Here is a 10,941-nt window from a genome sequence, read left to right on the forward strand (position 1 = left end):
ACAACTACCTTGATCACAATGGTCTGTGGCCATGTCTATGGGAGATTGCCTTTATTGATTATTTGTGTAGGAAGACCCAGACCACTGTGAGCAGCACTGTTGCTAGGCAGGTGGGTCTTGGCTATGTAAGGAAGCTAGCTGAGCATAAGCCAGTGAGCAAGCCAGTAAGCAGTGTTCTGCCATGGTTTCTGCCTCAAGCTCCTGCCTTGAGTTTCTGTTCTGACTTCTCTCAATGATGGGTTGTATTCAAAACACATTTCTTCCCATAAGTTGAGTTTGATCACAGTGTATTATCACAGTGACAGAAAAGCAAACTGTAAGCACCTCAAATGCCACCACTTACTGCCTCTTCTCAGGAAAGAGGGAGAGAGGAAGAAAGGGAGAAAGGGAGAGAGAGAGAGAGAGAGAGAGAGAGAGAGAGAGAGAGAGAGAGAGAGAGTCCTATAAGTCATGGTCTTCATAGCCACACTCCTGATTGTTCAGTACGTGGATCACCCAATTCTTTTATGTATGCTATTGTTGATCCACACATAAACATCTGTGCATGGACCAGAGCCCTCCTCAATTTCTGATTTGCTGATATAAGGCAATTTGTGGGCTATTAGATCTACATGTGATAGACAATCAGAATAGGACTTTCTTGTAGAAATCTCCACGGCTTCAGATTGCACATTAAAAGTTCCCTTTTCTTAAAATAGTCTCCAGAAGTCCCAACATTCCACCACACCCCAAAACTTTACTTATTTAACCACCTCCTTCCAAGACTGTCTCCTAGAGAAATAGAAATGTCTCTCAACTCCTCAAGGAAAAGTTTGCTATTTATTTTGCCACATATGCTCCTGAAACTCCAAAGGACTTTCATCTATTACTTGAAGGTGAAGTAGCACTCACTGTGCTATGATTTATTTAATATCTATTTATCTATCTATCTACCTATCTTCTATTTATTTTTATCTTTCACCTCTCTTTTTCTTATTTCTTCATTTCCTTTCCTCCCTCCCTCCCTCCCTTCCTTCCTTCCTTCCTTCCTTCCTTCCTTCCTTCCTTCCTTCCTGTGTGTTTGTCTGTCTTATCTCCCCTCTCCCCTTTACTATCCTCTTCCTTATTTGTGAAAAAGGGTCTCATGTAGTTCAGGTTGGCCTTGAACTTGTCATGTGGCCTAGGCTGGTTTTGAACTCCTGATCACTCACCTTCTCTACCAAATGCTTGGATTGCAGGAGTGTGCCACCACACTTAGCACCACAGTATGTTCTTAAGTAGAGGAATTTCTACCTGAGAACTTGATGCCACCAAGTATTATCATATCCCCAGTCCTTGTCACACAGTGCAAAATGACAAGTTTCATGAATACATACAGGATGGTGGGGTGCCTACCTTAGTGTTAAACAAAATGGGGTGTACGAAGCTAGAAGGAAAGAAGGAGGCTAGAGGAGTTGGGAGGCCAATATGGCTGGACCACAGAGTGTGAGGAGTACAAGGGGTAAGAATGAAGCTAGAGAAAGATGTGGAGTTCTATTTACTCACCAGAAAACTCATCAGGTCCTAGGAAGTCCTGTAGAGAATCTTACCAAGTACCAAGATAAAATTTGTCCGCCTGTTACATCCAACCCTCAGTCCTGGTCTCACTCCCTATGGCTGCAGGAACTTCATAACTGGAGAAAATGCCCTTTGTCCTTTTCCTGGTAGGAAAGATTCTCAGTCCTAATACCATTCTTTAAGGTATTAATAATAATTCTTGGAATATAGTCTTTCAATAATACATTAGCCAGTTCTTTCTTCCATGTGTTCTGCAGCCTCCCTCTTTCCCACCCTTGATTCTGCTTATCCACTCAAACCTGGTTAGCTACACCTGTGTGTGTGCACCCAAATAACAGCACCTGGATAGATACAGGAGTCAAAGGAAACCACTTAGGACCTGGCCAGGAGCTTTGACTACACTAAGATGTTTCCCTTGAAAGCCTTCCAAAGCCTTTAAATATTCTTAGTTTCTTAAAACCTAGCCTTTCCTATCCTTTATGGAGATCTTTTTGCATTAAAAAGAACAAGACCTCCCCCATGGGGCCAATGCAGAGTTCGGCCAAGGAACCTGGGCTGGAATTCACCACCTTGGAGTTCACCCAGGTCCATTCATGCAGGCAGCAAACTGTACAACCACATAAGGCAGCCCTGCTTACAAGAAATTGTGAGGTCAGCCAGGAACTAAGGACCCTAGCCTCATTCAGAAGAAATGGGTTCCAGTTGGTGCAGGGCTGGAAATGTCATCTATACCTCCCCAATCATGGTCTTGGCAGATAGGCCATGGACCAGACTGGCAGGATGTAAAGGGGCCAGACAGATGTATTCCAGTGCTGTCTCACTAGCTATGTGAACTAGGGCTTTCTGAAACCTCACTTTGTTAGCTACAAAAGGAGGATAGAAACTGGATGTTAAGTTGCCCTGCTGCAGCTGCCCCCTTGCAGATGTTAGTTGGCCCCTGGCCTCTAGCCAGAGGTGGGGGCAGGGACAACCTGAGCTGTGTGTTCCAACACCAGGAGATGCTGAGGAGTAGCATGACTTCTTCCCTCCTTCTCATGACTCACTGATGGTGACTAGGGAGGCTGGGAGGCAGCCCATTTTGGTTGGAAAGAAGCCGCTCCACAGCTCCTCCGTGCATCAAACATACTGCAGGGGGTGGAGGGTGGCCTGGTAGGCAAGATGGGGCGCCTAAAAAAATCTGTCACAGTTTGAGAAATAAAGAAAACAGGAAACACCATGGGTGATATCAAAACAATGTTTCTTATAATGTGGGGACTTGTAGATATGATTGGGAGCCTGATGAGAAATTGGGGATTCTGCTTATAGAGAAGCATCTGTGATAGAAACCAGGAGTTGGTTTCTAGCTAGATGTTCTCTAAAGATAAGGGAAAGGTTAGGTGTCCCTGTCACACTATCTGGAGTTTTGTCCTCTCTGTGTATGGGGCAGAAGTTCAATTTCCAAGGATTTCAACTCAGACTGGAGTCCAAGGAATGTTGTCGGTCACTGGTAAGCTCCATACATTCATCCACTAAAAGCGAAAAGCACACTCACTTTATCCAAGATACTATTCTAGACGCTAAACCTACAAGTAGAAATAAGATAGGAGGCAAATCTTAATTACTAATTCGAATGCAGGTGTGTGTGTGTGTGTGTGTGTGTGTGTGTGTGTGTGTGTGTGTGGCGGGGGGTGGTGGCAGTCTTTTGGCTTATTTTCTTATGTTCATGCATATGGGCCTGCATATGTTTATTGAACTCATATGATATGTGTAAATATAAATCTTTCACTGTGCTTGTGTGCATCCTTTTCCTCCAACAGCCAAAGGCCAGGTGTAAAATGAATTCTCTCCATACAGTTGAGGTTTAGTCACTGGGGAGCCTTTTTGCTGCAGGGATCATGGGACCTGCATCCTTGCATCCTGTTCTCCTCATGAATGACTGGATGGACTCAGGTAGAAGTGAGGACCTGAGGAGACAAGGAGGTTATAAGCGACAGGCAGAGCAAGGAAGAAAGGGGACACAGAGACTAGAAGGCAGAGAGGTTAGAGCTCCTGACAATGGCAGAAGTCTCCTAGTTATCAGAGAGTTGGAGAATGAAGATGATAGAGACTTGGGTACCCTGGCAAATCCAGAAAACGAGGTCATTTTCAAGACCACGGCCATCAGGTAGACCCTCATCCACTTTCCAGTGATTGTCAGCTAATGCTACAGGTATTGATTTGAGTCTGGGGACACCTGCTGAAACGTCCAGGTTCTTGCAACACAAGGCAATGAATTGGACCAGGGACTCATGGAGAAAAATAGGAGTAGAGACAGTTTATCAAGAAAGGGAAAGTATCCTAAGAATGGTGGTAAGCCAGTGAGTTGGTGGAAAAAGCTGTGCTTACAAGTGGTATGTCAGGAAGGGAGGGAGGGAGGGAGGGAGGGAGGGAGGGAGGGAGGGAGAGAGGGAAAGGAAAAATAAGGATGGGTAAAAGTTTATTAATACATTTATATTTTAAAACTAGATTTCATCTTACATGAGGTATGGGTTCTTTTTTAAAATAATAATTTATTAGGATTCATTAATATCAGAAGATACACCCATGAAGCCTCACCCACATGACCACACAATTGTGAGGTGAACATGGATGCCACAAATGGTCATGCCAAACTGACCAGGTAAAAGCCCACAAGGCCTCAACCCTACACAAAAAAACAACCACAGGCAACCGAAGGAAGCTGGGAGTGTGAGAGGTGGCCTTCTCCAGGGAAGAGCACATCATTTGGCTGCCCTGTGCCAAAGGGTCACCCCTCAAAACATACATACAAATAATGCTATACATATGAGCCAGTTATATTTAGGAATATATAAGTATATAAGTATAAATATATACATGTAATGGCAATTTAAAAAGGTCATAAATTTAAAGTAGAGTGGGGAGGGGCATATACGAGGGTATGAAGAGAGGAAAGAGAAGGGATAAATGTCATAATTAAATTATAATTTCATAATAATAACGATAATTTCATAAAAGCACTATATATTTCCTCTGTTTTATAGTGGTACCGCAGTTAGTTTTGGAGTTTTACAACAATAATCATACAAAATTTACCTTCATCATTTTGGTTTTTCATCTCTTACTGTGGTTTTAAAAACTACAATCAAATAACATCAGCAATGGCAGGTAACCTTAGATTTATATTTTCCCTCATATTAATGGGATGCCTCTAGACTTCCATCATAAGCATGATTTGGAAGATATATTTTCTTGGCTGAGGAAACATTTATGTATTTATTTCTATTTTAATACACATCAAAAAATGAAGAATGGATAATTAAGACAATTGGAATCATTTTTCTCCATAAGCGATATTATTGCATCCCCTGTCCCACCCTTCAGAAAAAGCTATGGTCAAGATGCCACATGACCCTTTGAAAGACATTTATGTGGTACCTGCCTTTCCTGCATTGTCTCCCAAATGTTCTGTTTGTCATATGAAGGGCATCCAGTTACTCTCTGGAAACTGGCCTGAGCTGGCTCTGTTGAGTGAAGTCTAAGTGGAGAAGGGTTTCCAATCCTTCTCTGCTAGCCAGCTTCTTTCACAGGTTAATCTTGATGCTGTAATCTGTACTCACTATTCTCCTGTCACCTCAGGGCCTGACTTGGGTACCAGTCAGGGATCAATATCTGCAGGTAACTGGTTCTTTCTGAGATGTGAACTGCTGAGTGAAGATGGAGGAGGGCTCTGATAGGAGCATGTCTTTTTTGGGGGGGGGGGTTGTCAGACAGGACACCAAGGTCACCTAAAAATATGACTCTTGTTTACTGTGATCTTTATGATGGTATGTCACTTAGATGGGTCTCTTTGAAATTTATGTTTACTTAATATCATTTTTATTATGCAGTTAATCAGCAGAGGGAAAGGAAAAAGGGAGTGTCTATGAATGCTTCTATTTCATTTGCTTAATGGAGCGCTCAGAGCAGGAGAGAGAAAGTGCCCTAATCATTTATTTTGGTAATTGGAGTTCTATTTGAGAGTTTCTGACACTGTCAGGCAGCCTCTCTGGGCAGGGATACCAACTGTCTTTATCTTAGTGCCCATGAACCAATCCAGTCATGCTTTCAATGCTGTGCTGTCTTCTGGGAGAGCAGATAAGGGTGTGGATAGAAGGAGGGTGAGGAAGACGGCACAGCACCCTTGTAAAGTCTGTCAGGGCTTGGAAGAGAATTAAATCTTATTTCCCTGCAGTAATCCAGATTGTTGCTCTGGAAAGGATTTCAAATATTAATTCTAGGTTTTTCTGCTTATCACTGGATTTGCTTGTGAACTTGGGTTGACTCAAACCGTTGCGTGAGTCTGTAGTCAGCAAGGGATGCTGGGAAAGACCTCAGAGCTGGGTGGTTCTTCTCAAGACCACTCTTTGGAGATGATCACTGGGCTGTGCTGGAATGAGCGGCAGCAGCATGTCTGTGGGGGGAACACTGGATAACTAGGGCTCCAGAACACAGATCCCCTCAGGACACAGGACATACATGAGTTCATATTCTTGTCATTTTGACTGAATACTATCAGTGACACCTGAAGGGATGAAGGATTTGTTTTAGTTCCTTGCTTCAGGAGATTCAGTCTACGGTGGCTGGGTTTATGGTTTCTGGGTCCACAGTAAGGAAATAGAAACTACTCACCTCATGGTGGACAGGAAGCAGAGTGACAGACACAAGGTGACCAGGACAAAATACAGTCCCCAGGGATACATCCCCAGTGACTTCCTTCCTTCCAAGGTAGCTCCAGCAAGTGAGGACCCAGCATCCATCCAACACATGAGTCTATGGGGTATGCTTCATATTTGATTTATAACAGTTGTGACCATGGAAATCTCAGTGGCTGGAATAGTGAGAAGCAATGGAGCAGAGTGCTTAAGGGTTGGTTCCATAGCCTGGTGTCCTAGCATGCAGTTGCTGTGTGACCTTGGACGTGACATTGACCTCTGAGTCTAAGCTTACTGATACAAACCAAAATAGTACCTACCTTATAGATATGCTATAAGGATTAAACAAATCAACTTATGCATATGTTGTATGCACATTAAATATGGTTGTTCTTTGGTATCCATGAGGAATTGGTTCCAGCACCCTCATGGATACCAAAATACCTAGAGGCTCAAGTCTTTTACATAAAATAGCATGGCTTTTGTACATAAGGTGTACATATCCTCCCATGTATTTAAGTCTTCTCTAGATTACTTAGAATACCTAACACAGTATAAACGCTGTGTACATAGTTGTTATAGTGTGTTGCTTGGGGAATAAAAAAATATGTGCATGTTCAGTGCAGATGCAATTTTCCTCTCATATTTCCAGTCCCCAGATGGCTGAATCCACATATGCAAATCTGTGGGTATGGAGGGCTTGGCTCAGTGACTGGCACATCATTCAAGCATCTGATGTTATTAACTTGGCCATATAAAGTGGAGGTTTGGTAGTATCGCCCATAGAGAGCTCTCATGAAGATGAAGTGAGGTGTTGCTTACAGTGTCGGTCTAGTACCTGGCAAACTGAGAGCCTCAGTGAATGTGGCTTGTTGCTATTGCTAATGGACACGGACTGGATGGCCTGGTCAGAGACTGGACAGCATAGTGGTCCCAGTGAGATAGCCTGCCTATTACCTCTCCTGGTGGGGGAGGAGGGCTGAGCCTGGCCACATCCTAATGGCTCTGCAGAGAGATGCACCCCCTCTCTTAAGCTGACTCCAGGGCTGGCTGAGCCTGAGTCTTATCGACCTAGGGAGGCGTCAGACTGGAGGGGGTTGTTTCCTTCATGGAAGAAAAATGCTTGAGCCTCTGAATCCCTGCTGTGTGTGAGACAGAGGAGAAGTGGGCCAGCAGTGGGCATGAGGCCAAACAAGTGGAAAGGAGGAGGAAGGGGTGTGTGGGAGGAGCGAAAAGATGGCTGGGCTCCCACCACTGGAGACAACACACCCTGTCTGGAGGTTTGCTGAGTGCTGGATCCCTGCCCAGTGCTTGCTCTTAGAGACATCAGACATGTGACTCAGCTGGCATCCTCCCTCAGGTCCCAAAGATGTACTTGCAAAAGGTCTTAGGAAGAACCATATCAGAAGCCAAGTGTCCTTGCAAGTCCTGGTCAGGGGTTGGATGTCCAGGTTGACACCTGCAAAGGTGCAGCTTCTTACTCAGTTATCAAAGGATGGCAAATCCGCACGTGTCTGTGCAGACATAGGAGACTACGTAGAGAATACATGGAGATACAGGCTTCCTGGACAAGAAGCCAGAGGAGTGCTATCCTTCTCGCAGCTGATAGCAACAAGCCCCCAGGCTAGCATTATATCCCAATTACCTAGAACCTACTTTTATATTTCAGTCAGCTCTTCGTATTTGAACGGCATGCTATATTTCAATATTCTGCAGTCTAACTACTTAGCAAATGATGATAAACAACAACGATAGTAATAATAATGCACCATTTAGCTAATGAGCCAGACTGCCCTGGTAGTTTATGTTGTTCTACCCTCAAGTTGCCTACCTCTGCTCTCTTCTTGGCTCTAAAATCTCAGAAAGCTCTAAACCCTTTCCCCACCCCTTTAGTGGGGACCACCTTGCTGTGACATATTGTTGTCATGTGTATAAATAAGATACCTATGTACATTATTCAGGTCCTCTTGCTGCCCTTTCAAGAACTAGCATCCCTGCCTGAGGAAAATGGTCTGAGCTGCCTTCAGTCATCAGACCTGAAGTGTCTGCCTCAGCTGTAGAGGCCTTCCTGTGGTGTTCCTGGAGGCTTTGTAAACATAATGGTGCAGAATGTGACAAAAAAAAAATCTATGAAGACCATGGGGCCAGTCAAACCCATAATAACTGTTTTAGAGATCAGTTCTAACTTCTCTGAAAGAGAAATCCATGAACCCCAGATCATGACAACTGAAGCATCAGCTGGGATTAGATGAGAAGATGAGTTACCTTCTGCTTGAGGGTGAGATCAGAGGAGGCCGAGCAGAGAGTCAGCACTCTGCCAGCCTCTATGAAGTCAGAAGTAATGTCAGCCAAGCTGACATCAGTAAAGACCTAGGGAGAGGGGAAGTCTACTGCTATACAGCAGCGGCAAGGAGCCCCTGTGTTCCAGGGTGTCCTGAGTGTGACCGAACTTCCGTTTTTACATGGCAGCTGTAAGGCAGCACATGCCCCTTTCCAACTATCCAGGGGTCAGAGGAAGCCAATTCACACACTTTAAATACAATCCAAGTTTTCATAACATCCCAAACTTTCAGGTTTTAATAGAAATGCCAGACATCCAGGTCAGAAAGGAAGAAATAAAACTGTCTGAGTTTGCAGACAACATGCTTCTCCACACAGAAAATCTCAAGGAACCCATAAAATTTTCCGAGAATTAATAAATCAATTCAGCAATGTTATAGGGTACAAGACAAATACATAAAAATCAATTATATTTCTATATACTAATAGGGAACACATGAAGAGAAAAATGTAAAATGTAAAACCATTCGCCATCACTCAGAACAACAAAGGAAGGGTAGGTGTTAACCTAACAAAACATTCACAGAACTTGCAAGCTCCTGAAAACCAGGAAACATTGACTAAATAAGTAAGTAGATAGAAAGAGCATGTTCAAGGATTGAAAAACATCTTAGAGACTGTATCAATTTTAAGTTGATGCATAGGTTTAATGTAATTCCTTTCAAAATCTTGAAAAGATTATGGGTATGTAAACATACACACACCAACTAGAAGCTAGAATAGTTAAAATTATTTTGGAAAAAAAAAAAGAACAAAGTAGGAGTAACCAGTCTACATGATTTCATAAAAGTTTGTTTTATTTTAGGTTGTGTGCAAGTGCCCACAGAGGTCAGAAGAGGCATTGTATCTTCTGGAGTTGGAATTATAAGGTAATTGTGAGCTGGCTGACTTTGTTTCTAGAAACTAAACTCTGGTCCTTTGCAAGAACACTAAGCACTTTTAACGACTAAGCCACCTCTCCATCCAAAGAAATATTATTTTATTTGTGTGATGGGGGCATGGGAGGTGGGAGGGGTGGGGCAGGGGAGATTCAGAGAGGAGGTTGGATGTTCTGAAACTGGAGTTATAGATGGCTGGGAGCTGTCCACTGAGGGTACTGGGAACTGTTTGGGTCCTCTGCAAGAGTGCTAAATGTTCTTAACCACCTCTGTAGCCCTGGTCTGCCAGCTTTTATGCCTTAACTATTAATCTAATGTTATCAAAGCCATTGGTATTAGGCAAGGAATAAAATGACAGAAAATAACATTGTGGGGATAGAAACACACAGATACGTTCAGATGAGTTGTAGGGAAACTGCAGGTGCAGTTCAGTAGGAGATGGTGGCCTTTCAGCAAATAGTGCTGGAGGAATTAAACACTTCTATTCAAAACCCCAAAAGCAACCAACTGAAGAACATAAAACCCTTGCATAAAACCTCACAAGTTCCAAATGAGTGAACTCAAAGTGGACCATGGACTCTGTGGTGGTTTGAAAGAAAATGGCCCACATAGGGAGAGGTACTATTAAGAGGTGTGGCTTTGTTGGAGTGGGTGTGGCCTTTTTGAAGGAAGTGTATCACTGTGGAAGAGGGCTTTGAGGTCTCCTTTGCCCAAGCTATGCTCAATGTGACACACAGCTGCTTCTGTTGCCTACAGATCAAGTTGTAGAACTCTCAGCTCCTTCTCCAGCATCATGTCTGCCTGAATGCCACCCACCATGATGAAAATGAACTAACCCTCTAAAACTGTAAGCTTGCTCCAATTAAATGTTTTCCTTTATAAGAGTTGCCATGGTCATGGTATCTCTTCACAGCAATAGAAACCCTAAGAAAAACTCACATATAAGATGTAAAACTCTCATTATTTTAGAAAATAAAAGAGAAATATTGTCAACATTGAATAAGAAGTTCTTGGATTTCCTGTGAAAAACACACCCCATTGCTTTTTTCTATATTCTATAATTTTTATTCTCTCTTTCATATATATATATATATATCTGAGAGAATATAGAAATGGTATTTCAATATTCTGTTTTCTATATTCTATATCTTTAAATTGGCCTGTTCTAAGTACCTCATTAAATAAAACCATCCAAAGATAATTTTATGAGCATAATACTTTCAGAGTTCTTTGTGGTAGCATGTATTGGAAATTCATTTTTACTAAACAAAAGTCCACTGTATGTGTGTGTGTGTGTATACAACATTTTTGTTTCTTCATATTAAGGGATATTGGGTATTTCCACTTCTTTGTTTTTGTACATGGGTGTACAAATGTTACATGGATTGTTGATCAATTTTTTGACATTTGTCTAAGAAGAGAATTACAGAAACTACTTCCACTCTCAAGTCAAGATTTTCCAGTTACAAGAATTCTTACACACATGGTCCCCAGATCATAGGAAGGGTAGATTTGGA

General features: G+C 42.7%; 1 long non-coding RNA gene across 1 annotated transcript in view; it reads left to right on the top strand.

The window, feature by feature from the left end:
* LOC118238684 overlaps window positions 1-10,238 on the top strand; it is a 56,603-nt gene extending 46,365 nt beyond the window's left edge. The window contains exons 2-3 of the long non-coding RNA XR_004769612.1: window positions 9,352-9,415; window positions 10,181-10,238. This is a non-coding gene — a long non-coding RNA (uncharacterized LOC118238684). The remainder of the gene's footprint in view (window positions 1-9,351; window positions 9,416-10,180) is intronic.
* The last annotated feature ends 703 nt before the right edge of the window (window positions 10,239-10,941 follow it).

This window comes from Cricetulus griseus, chromosome 4 (genome assembly GCF_003668045.3).
Source record: "Cricetulus griseus strain 17A/GY chromosome 4, alternate assembly CriGri-PICRH-1.0, whole genome shotgun sequence".
In the NCBI taxonomy this organism is placed as follows: domain Eukaryota; kingdom Metazoa; phylum Chordata; class Mammalia; order Rodentia; family Cricetidae; genus Cricetulus; species Cricetulus griseus.